The following is an 8,768-nucleotide window of genomic DNA, read 5'->3' as shown; positions in this document are numbered from 1 at the left end:
GAATTTTTCTTTTTAGTATGAAGTTGTTCACAATTACTTTTGCTGTATTTAGGAATAAAACACAGCTGCATGTTGTAAACAGTGTTAAATTTACTAGATATTGCCAAATGTTATAGTAACACATGATGTTCTAATGGAGGAAGGGAAGGCTTTCCAAAAGAGGCAATGGGTGGTTTTTATGGGCCCCTTTGGGTCTGTCAACAAGATTAACAGAGTAAGATATTTTGCAAACATATCATAACAAAAGGATGGCCCACCTAATGGTAAAAGCTACATTAGGGAAAAAAAATATACAAATTTGTGGAAATCCAAAAAAGATGATTCAAATATATTTAAAGATATCTTCCTAATGCATTTACTACATTAGTGATTCTTAATGGGATGGTTGTGGGGCTAGACATATCTGAACTTAACAGAAGATAGAATGTGGTATTGTTTGAAAAGATTTATTCAACATAAAAATTATATGGGGAAAAATTGTTTTCATCACTGCAGAAAACAGTTTGACAAAATCCTTTAGCTGAAGGTTCATGATTTCAGAAAATACTCAACCCTGTGTATGGTTGTGAGGATCATAAACTGCACAAAAGGGGTGAGTGAGGGCTGAAATATTCTGTGCTCTAAACACCAAGACTTGAACCCTGACTCCACCTCAACCAGAAGCACCCCTGTACCTACAATGGGAGGGGAATCTCAAATACCCATAGTACCCAGACTATTAAACATGGGTAGCATTATAGGTAGCACCTTCTGTGAAATACAGTATTTGCTCCCTGATTACATTCAAATTTAAAGCTTGATTAAACATTGCACTGGGTAAGCATAAAGCATCTGTGGGCCACATTTAGTCTAACTGCCACTAGATTGTCTCCATCTTGTACAAATTCTAGTCTTAAAGTTATTGTCTCATTAGAAGTGCCCTACTGCCATGAAAGCACTGTCATTGTTCTCTAATAACAAGGGGTTCTCTTGTATCCACTATAATGACATCAAATTTATTTTCTTTAGTGACACCAGAATCATCACTGCTGTCTGCCCCATCTAAAATACATGGCAATGGAAACCCCGTAAAATGGGTTATGGGCTATACCTTAAGCCATGTCTCTAGGAACCACCTTTGATTGTCCATTAGAAATATGTCTCTCATTTACACCTTCGTTTGTGTGTATGTGCAGAATACTTGCACATGTACATATACATATTTTCTCTCTACAGCCTTATCTAGATTCTAAGTCTTCAGCTTTGTTAAAAAGAAAAATACAGCCCCAAGATGGATAACTGGAGCTTAATGCCTTACCTTACTGCACTTTCAGTATCTCCCAAGAGTAGAATTTTAAGCCAATCATTCTGGAATTTCCTGATCACTAGTGAGGTAACCTGCAATAAGACCCCCACTTCTTACTAAAGAGGTGTGACCTTACCTGAAACAATCCTCTATCTCATCTTTTGCTAATCACTGTTTACCCCACCCTCCTGCCTATAAAATTCTTCCATTTTGGACAATTCCTGGGAGCATTTCTTTACTTACTAGATGGATGCTGTCCAATTCATGCATCTCTGAGTAAAGCATATTAGCTTTTCAAATTTAGTTGGATTTTATTTTCTAACAGCTTAAATATTCAATCTTATGTTTAGAACTATTGCTAGAGTATTACTTCATGCTTTGCTACTTATAGGTCAGTACTACTCTGTCTTTATGCCAAATTCTGATATCTGGAAATCTAACCTGAATCTACAGTTTCAGTACTCTGTCTAAAAAGGGAGTCCAGAATTTTGCTAAGAAGAAGATCAGGACTAGCTATGCCTTTTTCACAAATACAAAAAAAAAATTATGTGTTTGTATATGCAGATTTGAAAATTAAGTTAACAGTATCATCTCCTGCATGGTAACACTTCAAATGCTTTATTTATCACACCTGAATATAGAAACAACATGGGATTTTTTTATTTGATTTTTTAATTCGATTTTTGGACAGTAGTTTTTGTTGGATTATCCAGTGGGTTATGTGCAAAACTCAGGGTATCCAAAATGCTGCCTAATTTTCTGTTTATGAATATAGGCATAAATCCTCTTGTATATTGCTACTTGGAAAAATAGAAGCAAAAGTTCATCTCTGTTAAGAAATACATAGTTGCTTTAGGGATTACTTAGATTTTGTGAGGTCAGCAAGATTTTAGAGATTAGGAGTTAGTCTAAAAACCTTGGAAACAGGAAAAAAATTAAATAAATACTAGAATAGTCTGAATGTTGAATTACACAGATATTACAGTAGAATTAAATCTAGTAGTTGATCAGTCATTTGGTATAAACTGAAATGATGCACTGTGATATTCAGTTGCTATAGAATTAGAGTCTTTAGCTTTTGAAAAGATCTCAATGTTTTTCCAATATTTATCTTCCATAAAATAATGATTATCAAATAAATAATTGGTTTTACCTTGGCATTTATCTAACAACAAGGGATAGTTACTCTGCAACATTTTATTTTATTGTCCTTATCTCTGAGAAAATAATGATCAGCTTTTTTATATTTTCATAATTGTCTAAGACAGAATCTGTTGGTCTATTTAAATCCCCAGCTCTATTAACTGATCTGTAACTTCTACCCCAAAGCAACCTAAATTGTGCAAACACAAACCTGGTATTTTTTTATGGCAGCCTTAGAAACACTAAAGCTTTGACTGGGTGAGTATCCACTGAATCCTCAGAGGTTGTGATAAACTTGATATAAACATTTACAAATTAAGCATGACCTTTGCATTCTGGCCATATGACCTTGAGGAATTGCTTAACTTCTCTGGGCTGTCAATTCAGAAAGCATTCCATAGAATTATGGAGAAAGTGTCTAACTTCATGCTGGAGATAGATAATATGCTTACTAATTGTTTGTTTAAACCTAAATGTGTATGGCCTAGATCAATCACTTAGGATCTGAATGATAGAATGAGAAAAGATCTTATAAAGACATTAGAGTATAGGTTTAGATTCAGGCAGTCCTTGATCTCTCATCATTTGGTTTTATGATCAGGGTTTCCCAACCAATTATGTATCTCATGTACCTCATCAGTAAAATATGGATAATAATATCTACCTTAAGGTATGCTCTTTGCATATTAAAGTAGATAGCATAATAGATAATCTGCTTTAGTGCCTGCCACATAGTAAATACTAAAATGTGAATGAGTGAATTATACAAGCGCCATAAAATAGTATAATGTATTGCACAAATTATATTGCAGATAAGCCTCAAGTTCATTCTAGAAGTGTCCAGAAATTTTTATTATTTATTCTCTATAAAAATCATCCTTATCTTCATTCAGACAAGTTAATAACAATAATAATAATAATGTAAAACATTATTAGATATTGATTAAATATCTCATTGAGAGCAAAGTTTGATTATCTTTTATCTCTCTTTTGTATAGGGATGAAGTGTAGACATTATTATTTTATAGATATAGAATAGCTACATCTGATAGATATGTAAGGATTTGCCATATACATTATTTTTCACTTACACATAGATGGAAAAACAAATAAAAACTTTATAGTGGATAAAAGGTCTTTTAGTGTCTCTTCACATTTTAAGCTAATATCTATATCAAGTACAGATCAGAAATTTAATATTTTGTTGATTATTAAAATCAGTTTGCTATTGAACCCTTGTCTAAACATCTATTTGGTTCTCATAAGACACCTAAAGATCTGTTTGAGCCAAACCCCATTAGGAATTTGCATAATAATTTAGCTGCACAAATGTTTCTGAAGGGAAATATATGCAGTATGACCATAGTATTATGCAAATTTTGTTTTTACAGCCATTTAGCTTTGCCATAATACCTTATGCCATTTCACAAGCAGTGCATTGAGCCATGTCAGTGCTGACAACAGCAGAAATGGACTCCAGATCCTGCAGCTTCAGCCTTAAAGTATAGTTGCCTTAGGGGCATTCTACCTATTAATTTAACATTGTAAAACTAATTATGTATGTCAGGGTGACCTCTCTCTAATCTACATTCATCACAGAGTCCGAGCCGTCTGTCTCTATTGTTTCCATAATAAAATAGCTGTTGATAGACTTATATAATTGACTGTGTCAGAAGTGAACGCACCCTACGTTGCTGCATGCAAATGGTGTATAGTCCCAATAGAATAAAGATAAGCAAAAAATAATCCAGCTATCTTCAGTAATTAACTTTGGAGGTTTCATAATAACAGTAGGAAATACATTTCCCATTGGTTTAAAAATGAAATTAAAGAGTACATGGAAGTTACATCTTTAAGTAATTAAAAAAGTTTTCTTGGGGAAAAGTTGCATGAAAGGAATGCAACTTGAGTTTCTTTATGTCACACTACAACACTTCCTGCTCCTTGAGCTAGCATATATACTGAAGTTATATAGAAAGCATACATAGTATAATATATATATATGTATGTGTATATAGATGCATATATATATATATATATATATATGTCTTAGTAGGGAATTATCTATGCAATCTTGAGCATCTATTTGTTGAGCAAAAACCAAAATTTGTAATAGGTGCTTCCCTTTCTACAATATATCTATGGCATCTTTACTTTTATCCTGGTAGTATCATAGTAAAAACTTCTTTAAAGATTGATTTGTTGGTTTCAGTAAATCTATTTTGGAGATGAAGAATTTCCCTTTTGTTTAAAAGGATTCTCCTGATAAAAGCAATACTTTTACAGAGCTGTCAACCATAAAAATTAAATGGCATTGCATGTGGAATATTACGCCAGGTTTGGAAGAGACTTTCATATGAAAGGAAAAACAATCTGTGCCTTTTTGACATGAGTAACTAAGACCTTTTTCCGAAGGCAATAGGAGCAACTCCAGGCACATTCTCCCTGGAGTTCTCTTCTATTCTTCCTGAAAAACTGTCTTTAGAATTTACTATCTTTCCAGCTTTCTGGTGGATTGAGAAGGTAATAATTGAAACATGAAATGTGGTCCTTGTTCTCAGAGCCAGTAGGGAGCTGGTGCAGGGTAGTAGTTAGGAGCAGACACTCTGGGGTCAAAACACTGGGTTTTATCCTGACCTTGGCATTCCAAGCTTGTTAGGATAGCTACTTAAAATATCACACCTAAATTTCCTCATCTGTAATTGAGCCTATATAGAATTACAGAACCTATCCCATAGAGTTGTAAGAAATACATTGAGTAAATACATTTAGTAAATGTAGATCACATGGCTCATGAGAAGCACTCGGCAAGCTTTAGTTATTTCCATTGATGTGAGATGTATACATACCTTGAGAATGATAATAAAGGTATAGATACAGATATATAGATACATGCAAATTTTTAGTTATGTGGCATGATTTTAAAAGATCACAGACAATAAAGTCTAGAATGTAAGGTCAGGGAGATATTAATGTGGCTCCTATTTCCACCTCTGTGGGTAAAGGTAAGTTATTTAAGCCCTCTGGGCTCTATTTTCTCATAATTAAAATCTGTGTAATAACTTGTCTTATGGGTCTGCACAAGAATAAAATGAAATATGTCAAGCTTTTGGCATAGTGTTTAGCATTTAGTAAACCTCACAAAATCTTTCATGGTTTTGTTTTGCTGTTTAAGTAATATAACCATTGAGCAATAAATAAGGTTAATGAGGAAAGAGTTGGCCAAAAATATGGCTTCATGGATGGTATATGGCATATTAGTTTCCTAGGACTGTTGAAACAAAGTGCCACAAACAAGTGGCTCAGAACAGAGATTTCCTGTCACAGTTACAGGGCCATAAATCTGAAGTCAAGGTGCTGGCAGGGCCACTGTTCTCCCTCCAGAGGCATGAGGGAAGATCTGTCCCAGGCCGCCTAGCTTCTTGTAGTCCCTTGGCTGTGGCAGCATGATCCAGTCTTTCCATGGTGATCTTCCTGGGTGAGTTCTTTTTATAAGAACAACAGTGACATTGGACAAAAGGCCCACTCCACTCCAATATGACTTACATCTGCAGTGGTCCTAAGTCCAAAGTCACATTCTGAGGTACTTGGGTGTAAGGATTCAACAAATAACATTTTGGGGTGGGCACAATCCATAACATGGGAAGAGACTCTAACTAATCCTGGAAAGATATGACTAAGGGAAGAGCAGAACAACATTCTAGATGAGAAAATGCCAACAGAAAAAACACAGAGGGGTAGGTTAACAGGGTATGAGAGGCACGTAAGGAGATAAAAAGGTTTGCATTCCAAGTGATAGGATATAAGAATGAGGTGATTGTATTAGGTCAAATATGGGGTCATGCAGTATATAATGACAAGTATAGTGAAATCAGTGCATCACCAGAGTAGATCCTGGTTATACTAATACAACTAGGCTGAAATCAGCCTTAGAACCAACTCAGGAAATGTAAAAATAAGGAATTTAAATGCAATGTTTAGGCATAAAAGTCTGAGACTAAAGTGGTATGTTTATTGCCTGAGGTACATACATTCAACATTAGGGAACTATTATTAACTATAGATGGAAGAGGTAATCATGATTTGAAATTAGAACAGTAGGTTGTGTAAGTGCTGATTGCAGATTAGAATATCAAATCCTCTTCCATCCCCACAGAGTGTAGGAAGAAGAGTGCTGCACCGGGAGGAAGGGTGACTAACTCTTCTTCCTTGTGGCTGTAATTCCTTCATTTGTTAAATAAGATATTAATATTTACTCCCAGAAAGCGCTGTTGTGAGAGCTGAATGACACCATTTCAGGTAACGCCCTCACACAGTAAGTGCACCAGAAAGCATTAATCATTATTTTTATATTTATTATCTTATTTATTTGATTGTTCTTAAATAAGGAAAGGAATTGAAAAATAGTTGGCAGAAGCTTCTTACCATTCCCCACACTATGATCTCTTTAATTTTTTTTCTCTCTCCCAGTTACTTTTCTATATTTTCTCTTTCCACCTTTGCCTACATTCTGCTTTTTCTTCTCATCTTTTATCTTTTGTAGGCCTTAGAATGGCATTTGTTTTCTCCTCATTGATATTCATACTCCAAAAATTTTTCTTTCCAGAGCTGATGTTTGTGTTTGAAAAATTGTATATTGGGTTTCTTCTACCTTTTCCAATTTCTTCTTTCTTCATGCTTTTTAGAGAATGTTGTAAGTCATGTGCTAAGCCCTAAGTCTGTAGCAGGAGATCTAGCACCTGACTGTGAAAGGTTCACAGTTTGGCCAAGACATGGTTACATACGCAGATAAATCACAACCCAGATCAGCATTCAAAGAGACACATAGACACACACAAGTGGAATTGGTAACATTTTGAGGCAGGTGAGTGCTCTAGATTTTGAAGGCTTCAGTGGAAGCTTTCTTGAAAGAGGGCTTGAATACCTTCAGCTTTTAAAAATATTCTTTTCTTAGCTTTCATTCACTATAATACATCCTGGAGGCTTAGCTGCTTCTGTTAACTACTACATTTGCAAAGTGTACCTGGTTGAGAGCCTTCTTAGCAGACATTTGGGTGCCAACCACAAACTGTGCGACCGACACAGGCCACAATTCCCGTGTGGGTAACCTGCTCCCTATGACCAATATGGTTTTCCCTATCACTAGTTTACATGCTCCAAACACTCTCAAACCTGTGTGTTTACCAGTTTCTCTGATATTTTTGGTCATGACAAGATCCTTCTGGGTAGTATGGCAAATTGTACCAATGAAACGACATAATTTTCCATAAAGAGTCCTCACATTTTGTTTTTGGTATTACATAAGAGAAAAGAAAATATATTGCCTACAAAAATGTATTGCTTACTATAGGTAAGGTAGTTAAGTTGATGTTCACAGTAGATATAATGTGGAAGGAGGGAATGAGATGTGCATCACAAATAAATTAAGGCAGCTCATGATGTAAAATAATGTACAACTTAGTTGGAGAAATAATAAACAAGAATGAGGCCTGATAGGTAAATAAAAGGGCACAAAAATCATACCTAATATCTTGGTATGTTGGAAAGTACGTAGCCACATCTAAAATATGTGTCCAATGTTTGAGGTAAAGTCAAGATATTTCTGAATGGATAATAGGATGAAAATTCAAAAGGCATAATTGTGTGTGTATAGTGAAAATTCTTCCTCCCCTCTAACCCAATAGTTATCAAGTTTCCCTTTCCACAGAAACAATTTTAGCAATTTCAAGTGTTCTCTCCTAGAGATATTATGTACACATACCTATTTGTTACTTTCTGCTTATACAAATGTTAGCATGCATACAGATATACATAACTATTATGAAAAGACTGTCTTTTTCAGCTAATGCTATATCCCTAAGTTTATTTCATATCAACATAGTGCTTCTTTATTTTTATGATTGCAAAGTAATCCACTGTACATGGATTTATTATATATATTAAATTAACTCACTATAAATGGACATGTATACCACTTTAAAATACTTTCCTATTAAAAAGAGTGCTGTACAGCCATGAGCATACCCAACACCCAGTGGTAGGAATCTTTATTTTTAATACCACTTACCAGTAAAAAGAAGTAGAATTTCTTGGAGAAATAGCTGATTCTATAGCTAAGGCAAGGAACATACAAGATAAACCCTGAAGCAATGTATAAAGTCCCACAAGTAAGGAAGTGCTCAAAAAACAAAATGATTATGGTCATATCAAAGGAGTAAATCTGAAAGCTTCCCAATAGCTAAAGCTGGGACAGTTTGAGCAATGAAATTAATGTCATATTAGATTATAAAACATAAAATATATTTTATATGCAAAGTATACATATCTATGAATGAAATAC

Source organism: Manis pentadactyla, chromosome 2 (assembly GCF_030020395.1).
Source record: "Manis pentadactyla isolate mManPen7 chromosome 2, mManPen7.hap1, whole genome shotgun sequence".
NCBI classification, from domain to species: Eukaryota; Metazoa; Chordata; class Mammalia; order Pholidota; family Manidae; genus Manis; species Manis pentadactyla.
The sequence above is the reverse complement of the archived record's forward strand: the minus strand, read 5'-3'. Positions refer to the sequence as shown.